The 13996-nt window shown below is 37.7% G+C and overlaps 1 protein-coding gene across 4 annotated transcripts in view; it reads right to left on the minus strand.

Moving 5' to 3' along the window:
• NTRK3 (neurotrophic receptor tyrosine kinase 3) overlaps nucleotides 1–13996 on the minus strand; it is a 560615-nt gene that overhangs the window by 162105 nt on the left and 384514 nt on the right. The gene's annotated exons all lie outside the window — the stretch shown is intronic.

A 13996-nucleotide genomic window follows, 5' to 3' on the forward strand; every position in this document is an offset into this window, starting at 1 on the left:
GTTCATCCATACACACATACTGCTTAATGCATACATCCATACACAGATACTGCTTAATGCGTGCGTGCATCCATGCACACATACTGCTTAATACCTACATCCATACACACATACTGCCTTATACATGCATCCATACAGACAAACATCCATAAACACACATACAGTCTAATACAAGCATGTCAAACTCAAAGGCTAAGACGGGCCAAATAAACAAGGTTTACGTTTACGTGAGCCGCAAAAAGCCAAACTTCAGTTTCCACAGAAACATAGGTTTATTTAGAAAAGTACAGTATAAAAAAAGTTGCCTGACACTGGACGTCCTCGTGCTCGTAGGGCTTCAAAAGAAACAAACAAGAAAATGTATTTTAAGAAATGCATTTGCATATAAACAACGTTTCATTCCAACTACCTTGACATATTAAGAAATGTTTGGTAATGGGACTGAAATGGTGAATGTATGCCATTGCACAGCTGTAAAAACAAATTACGTTATCTTGTTTATTTGGAAGTTCTATGAGTGTGGTCTTCACTTTGGCTGAGATCATCAAACTCCATAAACTCTACAAATGCCCACAAATGCCCCCAAATACAACACACAGTCCCTCCTCCCTCCACTCATCCACTCCACCATACACCATACACTGCCCCCTTCACCCAATCTAATACATTACCCCTTAATCTAATACACTGCCCCTCACCACTCTAATACACTGGCCCCCTCCCTCCCTCAAATAAATACAATGCCCCCAAATCCCACTCTAATACACTTCCCATATTGCCCCCAAATCCAACACACTGCCCCTCCTCCCTCCACTCATCCACTCCACCATACACCATACACTCTAATACACTGGCCCCCTCCCTCCCTCAAATAAATGCAATGCCCCCCCTTTCCCCAATTTAATACAATGGCCCCCTGACTTCCCCAAATTAATACACTGCCACAACCCCCCAATTTAATACACTGGCCCCTCCCTCCCCCATGTTAATACACTGCCCGTTCCCCCTTTTAAATTAATACACTGCCATCCCCCCAATTTAAAACACTGACCCCCCCACCACCACCACCACTCTGCACTGCCCTCCCCCAATTTAACACACTGGCCCCCTCCCTTGCTCAAATTAATACACTGACCCCCTCTTTCCCCCAAATTAATAGTGCCCTCTCCTTCAAATTAAAACACTGCAGACACACAGCCACTCTGCCCTCTTGTAGCTGGAAGAGCAAGAACCAGGAAATATTTTTCTTGTCTTGCTGGTCGCAGCCACAGCTGAAAGCAGCCCCAGGGCAGGCGGGCTGCAAATATATTCACTGTGGACCGTTGTGGTAAATGATGTATTAAATACATTTGGTGAATTTAATTTATAAGACTAGCACAGACGAGCACACACACTGACAGACCAGCACACACACTGACAGAAATACAGACACACACTTGCTGTCAGATACATACTCAGTCACTGACAGACAAAACACTCACAGACACACACTCACTGACAGACACACACAGACACACACTCACTGATACACATACACTCATTCACTGACACACACACAGACATACCCTCACTTACTGACAGACACACACACACAGACATGCACTCACTCACTGACACACATACTCACTCACAGCCAGACACATAGACAGACAGATACACTCACTGACAGTCAAACACACACTCACTGACACACAGACTCACACAATTGTATTTTTAAAAGGGAAATTTAGCCTCCCCACCTCGCTGGGGACCAGTGTGGGGCAGCTTCTCACTCCTCCAGCGCGCTGCTTAGTATGCCGGGGTCGGAATGACGATATATTCCGGCTTCTGGCATCACAGAGGGCGCGCGAGGGAGGAATGATAAGCTGTAAGAACAGCCTCCCTCACCCGCCCACAATACAGCCTCCTGTGCCCTCCCCTCCAGCATTTTTCGGGAGAGCAGGCACCTGCCATCAAGGTAAGCAGGGGACTGCTCTGCCATATTTAAGAAGGACAGCTTCAGGGGTGCCCTGTAACAGGGCTCCTCTGGGTGCCCCCACTTTTGGGTGCCTAGAGGATCGGCCCGGCACTGGGGGGGGGGGGCAGCGCTGCGGCCCAAGACAGGGGCAGCCCACCAGGAAATATCCCAGTGGGCACCCCTTCAGGCCGGCATCCTAGGCGAATGCCTAGTTCGCCTAACGGTGGAGCTGACCCTGTTTACACAGATACATTGCACAAGGAATTATAATTTTTCACCATGCAATATAGTGTTTGAAAATCATCCCATTCAAATTAAAGGTTGATCATGCAATATTTAATACTGCTTTATTAGAGGGACCATTTAAAAATTACGAAGAGGAAACAATTTAAATTTGGACATATGGGATGGCTCTGGAACATTAGAAATGTGTGAAGGGGGGAGGTTTTATAAATCAGAATACAGCTTTTAAATTGTACTTTTAGGATAGAAAGAGCTCTGCATTGTGGAGCAGCAGAAGTTTTAAAATGGGTGACAACGTTGAGCTGCAAAGTACGTAATTAGCATGTTTTTTTCTTAATTAAGGTGCTTTATACAACTTGACAGTTTTAATACACTTTTTTTGAGAAGTTTCAGCACTTAGTTTTCACTCAGTTGACTCTCCCTTTTTTATAAAGTTGAAGTGTTTTCATATTTATTAATATACATTGCATTGTATTGTTATTCAGTCTATCCACTCTGTGACATCTCTTGCTTGTTTGTAACATTTGCAGTTTTAGCAGAACTCATTAACTTACAGTATAATATGTCAAGGTACTCATTCCAGGACCTGTATGTACTGTACTCAATTTTGTGTGACTCAGCTGTCACAACAGTACTGCAATAAATATCAGGAACAATAGTACTGACTTCGAATTGCAAAAGAATAGCAAAACAATATTGCTTAAACAACGACTTTGTGTTAATCAAGCCTCAGATACTGCCTTGAAATTAGTTGTAAACCAAAAATAATGTTGACGCTTATTAAAGGGACACTCCACTACCCAAATTCCAAAAAAATAAAAACAACTGTTTTGTATTTTTTCATTGGGTGTCTATCTAAATACAACTTGCAAAACCTGCAAATCTCTTGTCTGCAGCCTTTTGAAAACCCTCTCCTTCTAACCCCGCCCAGACTTTCTGTGTCTGTCCAATCACAGACTTCCCAATGTAGCTCAATGAGAAGTCTTTGCAAGGCAGGTGCTCTGGGCCATTGTTGCCTTGTGAGTTTAACTCTACAGAGCTAACCAAACCAGAAAATAACAGGACCTGTTGTCTGCTTGAAAGGCAGGGAGTGTAACCAGGTAAATTCATAAAAGTATAAATTTCTATTGAATTCTGCACTTTTAGCAAAATGTTAAAAAAGAGGACACACTCTTCATACATACAGATTTTCGGCAAGCTAAAGTGCTTTAGGGGTCCATTTAACCAAACTCTGAATTATTGAAAATTACAATTTGAATTCCAGAATTGAGGCAAAATAGCTAATCGCAGAGAAATCTCCAACTCGGCAAAATTTACAGTTTGGCTAGTTTAGGTTGACTTCAAATTCCTACAATTTGGAGTTCAGTGAATACATCTGTTTGTATTAATCATGAACTAGATTCAATGTATTTAGGAACTATTATATGTCATACTGTTACCACAATCTAACCCCTAAAGACCCTATGCCATTTTATAGCTATATGACATTGTGCTTATTTAACAATTAAAGGATCAATCTAAGCACCATAACAACCACCATAACCACTACAACTCCTGGCAGCCCCCTTATTGTAAGGAATCCAACTATTTTAACGATGAATTGCAGGGATTGCTCCATAGTGGAGGTGGGAGTTACTCATAGGGGACCACAGGTAAGAAGTCAAAGAGGTCTGCAGCTGAGCACCAGGCATCAGTTAAGTGGAAGCTGCAGTTCAGGACCATATTGTCTATCTATCTATCGATCTATCTATCTATCTAACGGCCCCCCAGGCATAAAAAGGGGTTAAAAGCCATTTAATAGATCTTCCCCTTCCAGAGACACAGGCACAGCTACTGCAGAACACCAAACTCCCGAACTGGATACAAAATAGCAATAGCACTCCAACTCCCGAACTGGAACCTCACGAATAGCTGCTAGCAGACGAATAGGAAAAGCATACAATCAGCTTACACTCCTGGCAATCAGTCTCTAATAGCATACAGTAAATCCCCCCAAAGTCGAGACAAAGCTCCGTGTTGAGGCTTAAGCAGTGGTCTGGTTTATTCAGGGCTACCTGCCCAGTATTTATGCAGGTCTCCCACCTGGTGGACACTCCCCTAGGGGACCAGATGGAAGACTGTAACACAGACAGACATGTATCACATTCAGACACACAGAAGTAAAACATCCCCACAATGCATCCTGATTCCCCTCCCTCTATCCTGGAGATAATTGGGAAGTAATCCAATTATCTCCCAGGACAGAGGCAAAACTCCATTATACACGTGTGGACACAAAGACAGTAAAATACTTTAAAATATACAAAGTTACTTTTACTACATAAAATACATACATGTCACATATCCCCAGATAGCTGGGATCTGAACGCACATAACTACTGAATAGCGCTCAGATCCTATACACACAGTTCAATTGCCATGGAGCCAAAGTCTTTAATTACACGAAGAGGCTCCATGGCTGTGCTATCTGGGTTAAATGCATCCACTTAGTAAAAGTCCCGATTCATCCGGCGTTCAACTAAACCAGCACGAATAGTAGCAAGGAGGCTGACGGCTCAGCGGTGTTCGCGCAAATAAGTGTCCGTTTCCAGTTCCATAGTTTGGGCGCTGAACACCGCTGGCCGTTCGGGACTTTAAAATGGCCGCCGCCACATGTTCGGTAAACGAACAAAGGCCACCCAGTATTCGTCAATTAAGCTGCGGTTAACCGCAGCTTCTGGGAGGTAAATTGCCGACACACTCCAGCTCCCAGGTGGTCCGGTCATTCGTGCGTTAGGTCGGTAGATTGAATCTACCGACCGACGGGCAGAAAGGCATGAACAAGTCTTTTCTGCAGGCGAAAGGAAGACTTTTAAACATGGGGCCATAGTCCAGAGGCAACAGGCGGGCAACCAGGCTCCTCCAATGCAATGTGGCGAGATTGGTCTCGTCACACTGCCTATCTATCTATCTATCTATTCATACAGGGAGTGCAGAATTATTAGGCAAATTAGTATTTTGACCACATCATCCTCTTTATGCATGTTGTCTTACTCCAAGCTGTATAGGCTCGAAAGCCTACTACCAATTAAGCATATTAGGTGATGTGCATCTCTGTAATGAGAAGGGGTGTGGTCTAATGACATCAACACCCTATATCAGTCGTGCATAATTATTAGGCAACTTCCTTTCCTTTGGCAAAATGGGTCAAAAGAAGGACTTGACAGGCTCAGAAAAGTCAAAAATAGTGAGATATCTTGCAGAGGGATGCAGCACTCTTAAAATTGCAAAGCTTCTGAAGCGTGATCATCGAACAATCAAGCGTTTCATTCAAAATAGTCAACAGGGTCGCAAGAAGCATGTGGAGAAACCAAGGCGCAAAATAACTGCCCATGAACTGAGAAAAGTCAAGCGTGCAGCTGCCAAGATGCCACTTGCCACCAGTTTGGCCATATTTCAGAGCTGCAACATCACTGGAGTGCCCAAAAGCACAAGGTGTGCAATACTCAGAGACATGGCCAAGGTAAGAAAGGCTGAAAGACGACCACCACTGAACAAGACACACAAGCTGAAACGTCAAGACTGGGCCAAGAAATATCTCAAGACTGATTTTTCTAAGGTTTTATGGACTGATGAAATGAGAGTGAGTCTTGATGGGCCAGATGGATGGATTGGTAAAGGGCAGAGAGATCGAGTCCGACTCAGACGCCAGCAAGGTGGAGGTGGAGTACTGGTTTGGGCTGGTATCATCAAAGATGAGCTTGTGGGGCCTTTTCGGGTTGAGGATGGAGTCAAGCTCAACTCCCAGTCCTACTGCCAGTTTCTGGAAGACACCTTCTTCAAGCAGTGGTACAGGAAGAAGTCTGCATCCTTCAAGAAAAACATGATTTTCATGCAGGACAATGCTCCATCACACGCGTCCAAGTACTCCACAGCGTGGCTGGCAAGAAAGGGTATAAAAGAAGAAAATCTAATGACATGGCCTCCTTGTTCACCTGATCTGAACCCCATTGAGAACCTGTGGTCCATCATCAAATGTGAGATTTACAAGGAGGGAAAACAGTACACCTCTCTGAACAGTGTCTGGGAGGCTGTGGTTGCTGCTGCACGCAATGTTGATGGTGAACAGATCAAAACACTGACAGAATCCATGGATGGCAGGCTTTTGAGTGTCCTTGCAAAGAAAGGTGGCTATATTGGTCACTGATTTGTTTTTGTTATGTTTTTGAATGTCAGAAATGTATATTTGTGAATGTTGAGATGTTATATTGGTTTCACTGGTAAAAATAAATAATTGAAATGGGTATATATTTGTTTTTTGTTAAGCTGCCTAATAATTATGCACAGTAATAGTCACCTGCACACACAGATATCCCCCTAAAATAGCTATAACTAAAAACAAACTAAAAACTACTTCCAAAAATATTCAGCTTTGATATTAATGAGTTTTTTGGGTTCATTGAGAACATGGTTGTTGTTCAATAATAAAATTAATCCTCAAAAATACAACTTGCCTAATAATTCTGCACTCCCTGTATAATGTCAATGTTTCAATCTACAAACACAAACAGAGACAAGTCCAGGCCAACTCATCAGTTTTGCAACCCTCCCTGTCACAGGTCCCTGTTTAACCTTGACCTGCAGAGAGTCCCAGGTGGAAGCATTTCCCAAGTAAGTGGATTAATCTCATAAGAGCAGGCATTAAGTTGCTTGATAGGACTTTCCAGAAATGGGGTGCATTGACGTTGTGGCAGGCCCATGCAATGCATGATCACATACTGTAACTAAATTTGCCTAGGGTAGGTGTTTTAAACAAACAAAAAAAAACTATTACATTATGTGACCTTTGAAATTGTTGTTTAGTGAATGAGTGAGTGTGCTGGATCTTGTACGTTATTTATATCTAAGTGGAAGAATTATTTTGCTTTGAAAGGAGACTAGTAGATAAAATTCTTTGAAAGGTAGATCAGTAAAATGGCCATTATGTAGACAGAAATTTTATGTTTGTGGAGTCAGTCAAACATAAATGACAGGTAGAAAAAAAATAGGTTTTATGGCAAAAATACTCCCACCACCATCTTTTTCAAGCACTGGAAATACATATATTACAACTTCTTCAGAATCTCTAGTCAGCCCTATTTTTACATTAAATTGTATCATTTAAATTCTGGCAATTCAAAATGAGTAATACTTTTAATACAAGGTGCTTGTCATGTATTTATTATTTGGAACTGTGTGCTTCAACTACAGATGTATTGAATTATAAATCATCTGTATTCCCAGACATACAATATGTATCCAAGTCATAAAGTCATAATATATTATGCCAAGAGCATACTTATTCATGCTACATTTCTATTTTCTCACAATATTATGGCTGTCATACTTTGATTGTAAGCTTCTTGGAAAAGAAGCAAACCAGTCACATGTCTGTGTCTGAAGCTTTATTATAGCTTGCTTAACAATGCCGTTTGAATTATAACTTTATTGACTATTGAGAGTTTTGGTCGACACAATAACTTGTGATACCTTCCCAGTCTGATACCACAGGCAAGTGGTCTAAGAAAACACAAAACATACTAAAAGATAATAAAATAATAACTGTCATTCCTGTTTTAACTTTTTATATAAACATTTAAATGCATGTTCAGCAGCCTTGCAACAGAAATGTTAATAATGTGCTTGTATTTCGAATCATTGTCTGTCTCTTATAATATACATCCCAGTATGCCTCATTCTCCTTGTACAAACATCAAAACACAATTAAATGTTTTTTTATGCCTTTCAATAAAGCATTCCTTGGAAGTTTTGTTACTGTATAAATAAGAATATCTTAAAAGAGTTGTTTTAAAACTTGCTAGCAGAATCTATGTTTTTTTGTTTTTTTATGATCTCTTAATTATCATTATACTTTTTAGGTGACTGGTCAAATTTAAAACAATCTAGGCCCGTCTTTATCAAGTTTCTAGCCTTCATCTTTAAAAAAAAAAATATGAGTGTATTGTTGGTTTGCTGTTACACTGATACCTAAACACTGATTACGTTAAGTAGGTGATACTGGATACCAAATTGATTACCAGGAATTTTGCTATTTATTTTTTGTTACCCCATGCCATCATGCATATACTCCCTTTGCTTTTCCATTGAAAACCATTTACTAAAGCTATTTGTTTCTGTTAAAACTGGAATTTATTTTACTTTATCTTATATTAAGAAATATTTGAATATTGTTTTTGAGTAAATCAATGTTGTCTTGCATTTAAAAGGGAAACATATCAATTCCACCATCCAACAAGCTGGGCTTGTGGATGAACTCAAGCAATGTGTGCAATTGATGTGCATGGTGGGATATATTAAGGCCAGTAGACTTGTGCTTCGGTTTCAAATGAATTGCGATTAGTCAGGAGTTTTGGGTGATCAGCTGTTCTTTAAAATTCTGTAACTAAAAATATCATATGGACGTATCACGAAACAACTGAAAAAGACAGTGGACTAACAGTTTTGGTTGATTTGTGACTCTGAATTCTGCTTGTGGCTCGAAAAATGAGATGATTGATGGGGAAAAAATGACTGGTTAGGGGACAGCCACTAAATATTGATTTTATTAACAGAACAAGTGAGAAATAGAAGGAAAAAATGAGGGGCAGTATATATATATGTATATATATATTTGTTATACTGTATACTATATAAATATATATATGTACTGCTTTTCCTCTTTTTCCCTCAGTAGGTTATTTCCTTTCACTTGAACTATTAACCAAATGGAGGACCAAAATGCGCCTATCAGTGTACTGCAATTGTAATTTTGTGCCCTTTTGTTTTGTTTTTCCTAAAACTTTTGCATTGATGAAATTCGATTGAGCCAAAACACTGCATGAAACATAATTCAGTTCACGAGAACTATTTTTTTCCTGATTAACCAATTACATTTTTCATGAATGAGTCTAATGGCCAGAAATAGTTGTTGTGATGAAACATGCATTTCTGATATATTGCTATATATTGACATTTTGCCAGAAATGCCAAAAAATGGCTTTGATGCACAAAAAACATTTAATGGCACTTTTGTGTGGCTTTTTTGTAATGTAAAAAAAAACTAGTAGAGGGGCATAGTTTAAGACTATATTCTTGGATTTGGACTATAAAGAGATGTAATTGGGCTTTTCAAGCATATTTATAGTTACTAAAACAGATGACGTTATTAGACTTTATTTATTAAAATGTTCTATATTTTTCCAGTTTCCTAAAGACTTTCTTTGCGGCTGTCCTTCCATGGTGGTTGTTCTACTGTCAAATACAATGCACTATTTACAATTTGTTTGATTTAAAGAAATCCAAATACGTGGGTATATTAAAGAGAACATTGTGTACATATAGTTTTGAAAGTACATCACTGTAGGATCATTTGTGCTTCTAAAGTAGTAAATAAAGTAATTATTTTTGTGTGACAAGAAAACTATACAAACACTAGTCTACAGCTCATAAACATTCATAGGTATTTATTTTTTTTAAAGAACTTTTGCAGAAAATAGAGCAAAAGGCGAAAATATTTAATGCAACGTCAATATTTTTTTTGAAATCTCCCCGAGGTTATTTTAATGGTATCTATGTAATAAACAGTTGGTCTGGATATGTTGACACAGCAACATTTTGGCTATGGACATGCTATCAGGGTTATTCACTAAGGTGAGGTTTTAAGGTGAATTCCAGGTGACTTTAAAATTGTCACAATAGCCAATAGCATTCCATTCAGTTACTCTGCTCCTTAACACTAAGGTGAGGTTTTAAGGTGAATTCCAGGTGACTTTAAAATCATCACAATAGCCAATAGCATTCCATTCAGTTACTCTGCTCCTTAATTTTAAATTTACTTTGAATTCACTTTGAATTTTTACTCTAGTAAATGATTCTGCATTTGTTATGCAGTGTTTTAACTATGGGCGCTATTTACTAAATCACATATTTTAGATTTGTTTGAGAATAGCTCCAGCCGTATTTCAACCAACCAGTAACTGAATGATAGCTGGATTTCATGAAAATATGAAAAAACTAATGTTGCTAGCAAGGAAACAGTAAGCCTCGGCGATTCAGGGTTGGGGTATTGTTATATGTTAGGGGAGATTGGGAGCAGCATGATTAAGGGAATTGGCAACAGAACTAGTAATCCTGTTGTATGGATCAAATTACTCAAAGTAATTTTTTTACAGTTTGGCTGTTGGCGAATATCTCAATGAGCACATTTATAAAGAGGCTAGGATGATTTTAACAGGTAACTGAATTAAGCCAAACACAAATAGTCATATAACTGAAATAACTAAATTGTCTTTTGTGAAAGCTGAATGAGTTTTGATGTCAAACTTTGGGCAGAACTGTCAATCAGCTGCCTTTTATTATTGGTTGATTTTACTATTTAGTGATTTGACCATTACATGTTGTGCTGGAATGTGTGTGTGTTGTATTCTTACTAGTTTCTTACTTGTTTCACTAGTAAGTAAATGTTCCACTTGTGCTAATTCATAAATACTCACTTTCTCACACTCACACACACACACACACACACGCACTTCAATATATTTATTTAAGGATTTCTCTGTGTCCCTAGTTAGATTCAACTTGGTAAAACTTGTTTGCTTTAGCATGTCTGGGAACTGCACACTTCAATTAACGGATCTATGTATGTCATGAACAAACCTGCTGATTCTAGCCAAGTGGGAATTAGAGCTCATTAAAGGGTTACAAGAATCTCGCTTTTTCAAGGACAAAATGCAACCTTGCAATTAAATATATCAGATCAGTTAAGCTTTAAAAAACAAACAAACAAACGCATCACATATTCTAACTACACTAAACTAAGATTATATAAGGAAAATAAAAAGTATCTTCATCATCACGAAGGTCGGTTGATAGGTCCTGAAAATGGGAAGTATTTCCACAAGATATAGGTTTAGATTGACTTCAAGTCTTTTTTGTGGAAAAAGCAAAAAAATATGTGAATATATAAAAGAAAATTCAATTTTCTTCCAACCAGCAGATTTGGCTCAGCGATAATCAAGGATTTTAATAAATATTAAATATCACATTCACTGCACAGCCATTCATAGTCATAAGATAAGATCTCTAACCCTAAGGCCAAAATGTAGCAATTAAAGTCAACCTACGGGGATTGATATATCTCACAGCTTGATTCCATATGCTATGCCCGTCATGACTAACCTTGGTACTGCAGATGCAGCCTTTAGGCTTGCTAAGTATCATGGGAAATGTAGTTCACAAATATCTTCAATGTCAAATTTAGACATATTAATATAACATTTTTCCATTAAAATAGCTTATGTTCCCTTTGGTTTAAATGTTAAAATGATCATTCCATATATGTAATCAATTATTTTAACAACTCTTAAGAAAGTCATATTGTTCCCCTAACTGTAACCAAGATGATTGGGTATAAAGTAATATATACATTTTGTCATTTTAGATTGCTACCATATAATATAGGGTATGAGAATAAACTCTGTGAACTGTTAATTTCACCCAACCTAATGCTTCACATGTTTATCAATAGTTTTATGGTACAATTATATATTTACAAAGATAGATCCATGGCATCACAGAAAATAAACGATTACTTAACAGCATTTTTTTTCCTGATTTACATTTGCTTGTTTTTGTAATTGTAAGTATTGCTGGTTCTAAATACTCTTTACACAACAGAACAAATTAATTTTATTTTAATGTTCCAAAATGCAAACTCTTAAAAGTACTTGGAATATTACTGGGACACTGCCATAATACAATTCTTTTTTTAAGTTCAGTATTGAAATGCTATGTAGCAATTATTTTCAGCATTTTACCCCAATTCTATGTTTGTTAGTATAATCACACCACCACATTAACTCTGCTAAATCTATAGCTAGATATTATTATTGTTGAACAATTTCTTATTAGGAATAGTGCAAATAAGGCCAAGCAACAATGTACATATCTTTATACATCATTTGTATCATGTGTGAGTTTTTTTACATATTTAGTGAGAAAGAGGTTGAGATTGCTCCATCAGATTTACTTATTTATTTATTTTTGCTAAATTGTATAAATACATAATATACCCATTTAAAACTCAGGAAAATTACTTGAGAAATCTATAACATAAAGTCTTCTACTCTGCATAGGATGACTCACATGACTAACACTAAATGTCCAGATTTTCTTCAGTCTTGAGAAACGCATGGTGTCTCAAAAAGTTGCCCACCACCACTAATGCAAAAATTAATAATATAATTCAATGTATTTTCTTTTTGGTCTTACATTACTTGATTTTATATACAGTATTTCCACAATTACTGGTGAGCTTAAGATAAAGTGTAAATTATGTATGAGTCTAAATTAAATACATGCTCATATGCGTGGAGTTATGCCTTCCGTGTCTGGTAAGTTGTGTTTGCACATACAGAGGTGCCATTCGCATGAATATCGGCGTGAGTGGTTGCATCTTACCTGTCTTGAATTCTAGCGGTAATCCTTAATATAGAAAGTATGGAGGAATCATAGAAAGTAAGGTGGAATCATAAGGTGGACTTAGCACTTAAGTTCTTTAAAATACCAATGAAGCCATCCTTCATATCACTACACTATTACTACAAGAAACCCCCAAAAATGTTTAGATTCTCCAGTTAACCATTGCTGTTTAATTACTTATTGATATTGCTCAACGCTGCACCCCTTCTATAAACATGTTACAAGTCAAAATACTGTAAAGGAGGGAAGCCACCACCAAGTATGACTTATAAGGCATTAACCTTCTTGCAAAACTCGTATCATCATACTGTGGTCTCTCACCCCTCAGCTGGTTCCCCAGATCGTGTGGATATCGAGTTATTTAGAACATTAGATGAAATATTAATCTTGTTCCCAGAGTAGAGAAGGCAAATAAATTTGCCACACGTCTTTAATATAAAACAGAAAGCCTTTCATCCCATGGCCATAAGATGCATGTATTGCAGTGTTTTTCTTTTTAGTTTAGAATTGTTGCTTGGAATGAAGAAGTTCTAGAATGATACTATCTCTAGAGTTGACATCAATCAAACAACAGCTGACCATGAATAGTCCCCTCTCCCAACTTCTCTTCATCATGAAAATTAAACCATTGACCTGAAAATAAGAACTAATCCCAAAGTCAAGGGGATCACAGTCAGATGGAAGCTTACAAGCCGAGTCTCTTTGCTGATGACATACTCTTTCTTTAAATACTTGATTAAAAACAGTTTAATTTAATCTAAAATATGTAGAATTCATGGCAAAACTGCTAGAATAAATTCTTGCCCTCCTGACCTAAACACTTTGTTTTTGCAAATAAGTTGTAGTGGTATATACAAGCGATTAGCATAGTTTGTTTCCTCTGGGAAGAAAATAGTCTGATATTAAAAACCAAGAGAACAACTGAATCATGAAAAATGTCTCAAAGCTATTTCTTTCTCGGTATCAGTACAAACATTAGTATCTATAAAACTGCTTTCAATATTTCATCTGTGACTCTATTATGCTGAACTAAGTGGAAAGAAATAAGCATTCGTCATCGTAAGCCATAAGCAATTTTTGTTAGCATAGGTGAGACAGAAATCTATATTGAGCTGATGTTCTATTAATAGAGAATTAAAGAGTTACTTTTCACAGACTGTAATTTAGTAGCATATATTGATAGGTATTTTCATGAAAAACATGCAGATACGCAGAATAAGAGAGAGAAAAAGGAGAGAGGCTTAAACATATTTAAACATGATAAAATGTGTCTTTTTGTTATTTGTCTGTATTCTTCAA

This window comes from Pelobates fuscus, chromosome 3, assembly GCF_036172605.1.
Source record: "Pelobates fuscus isolate aPelFus1 chromosome 3, aPelFus1.pri, whole genome shotgun sequence".
In the NCBI taxonomy this organism is placed as follows: Eukaryota; Metazoa; Chordata; class Amphibia; order Anura; family Pelobatidae; genus Pelobates; species Pelobates fuscus.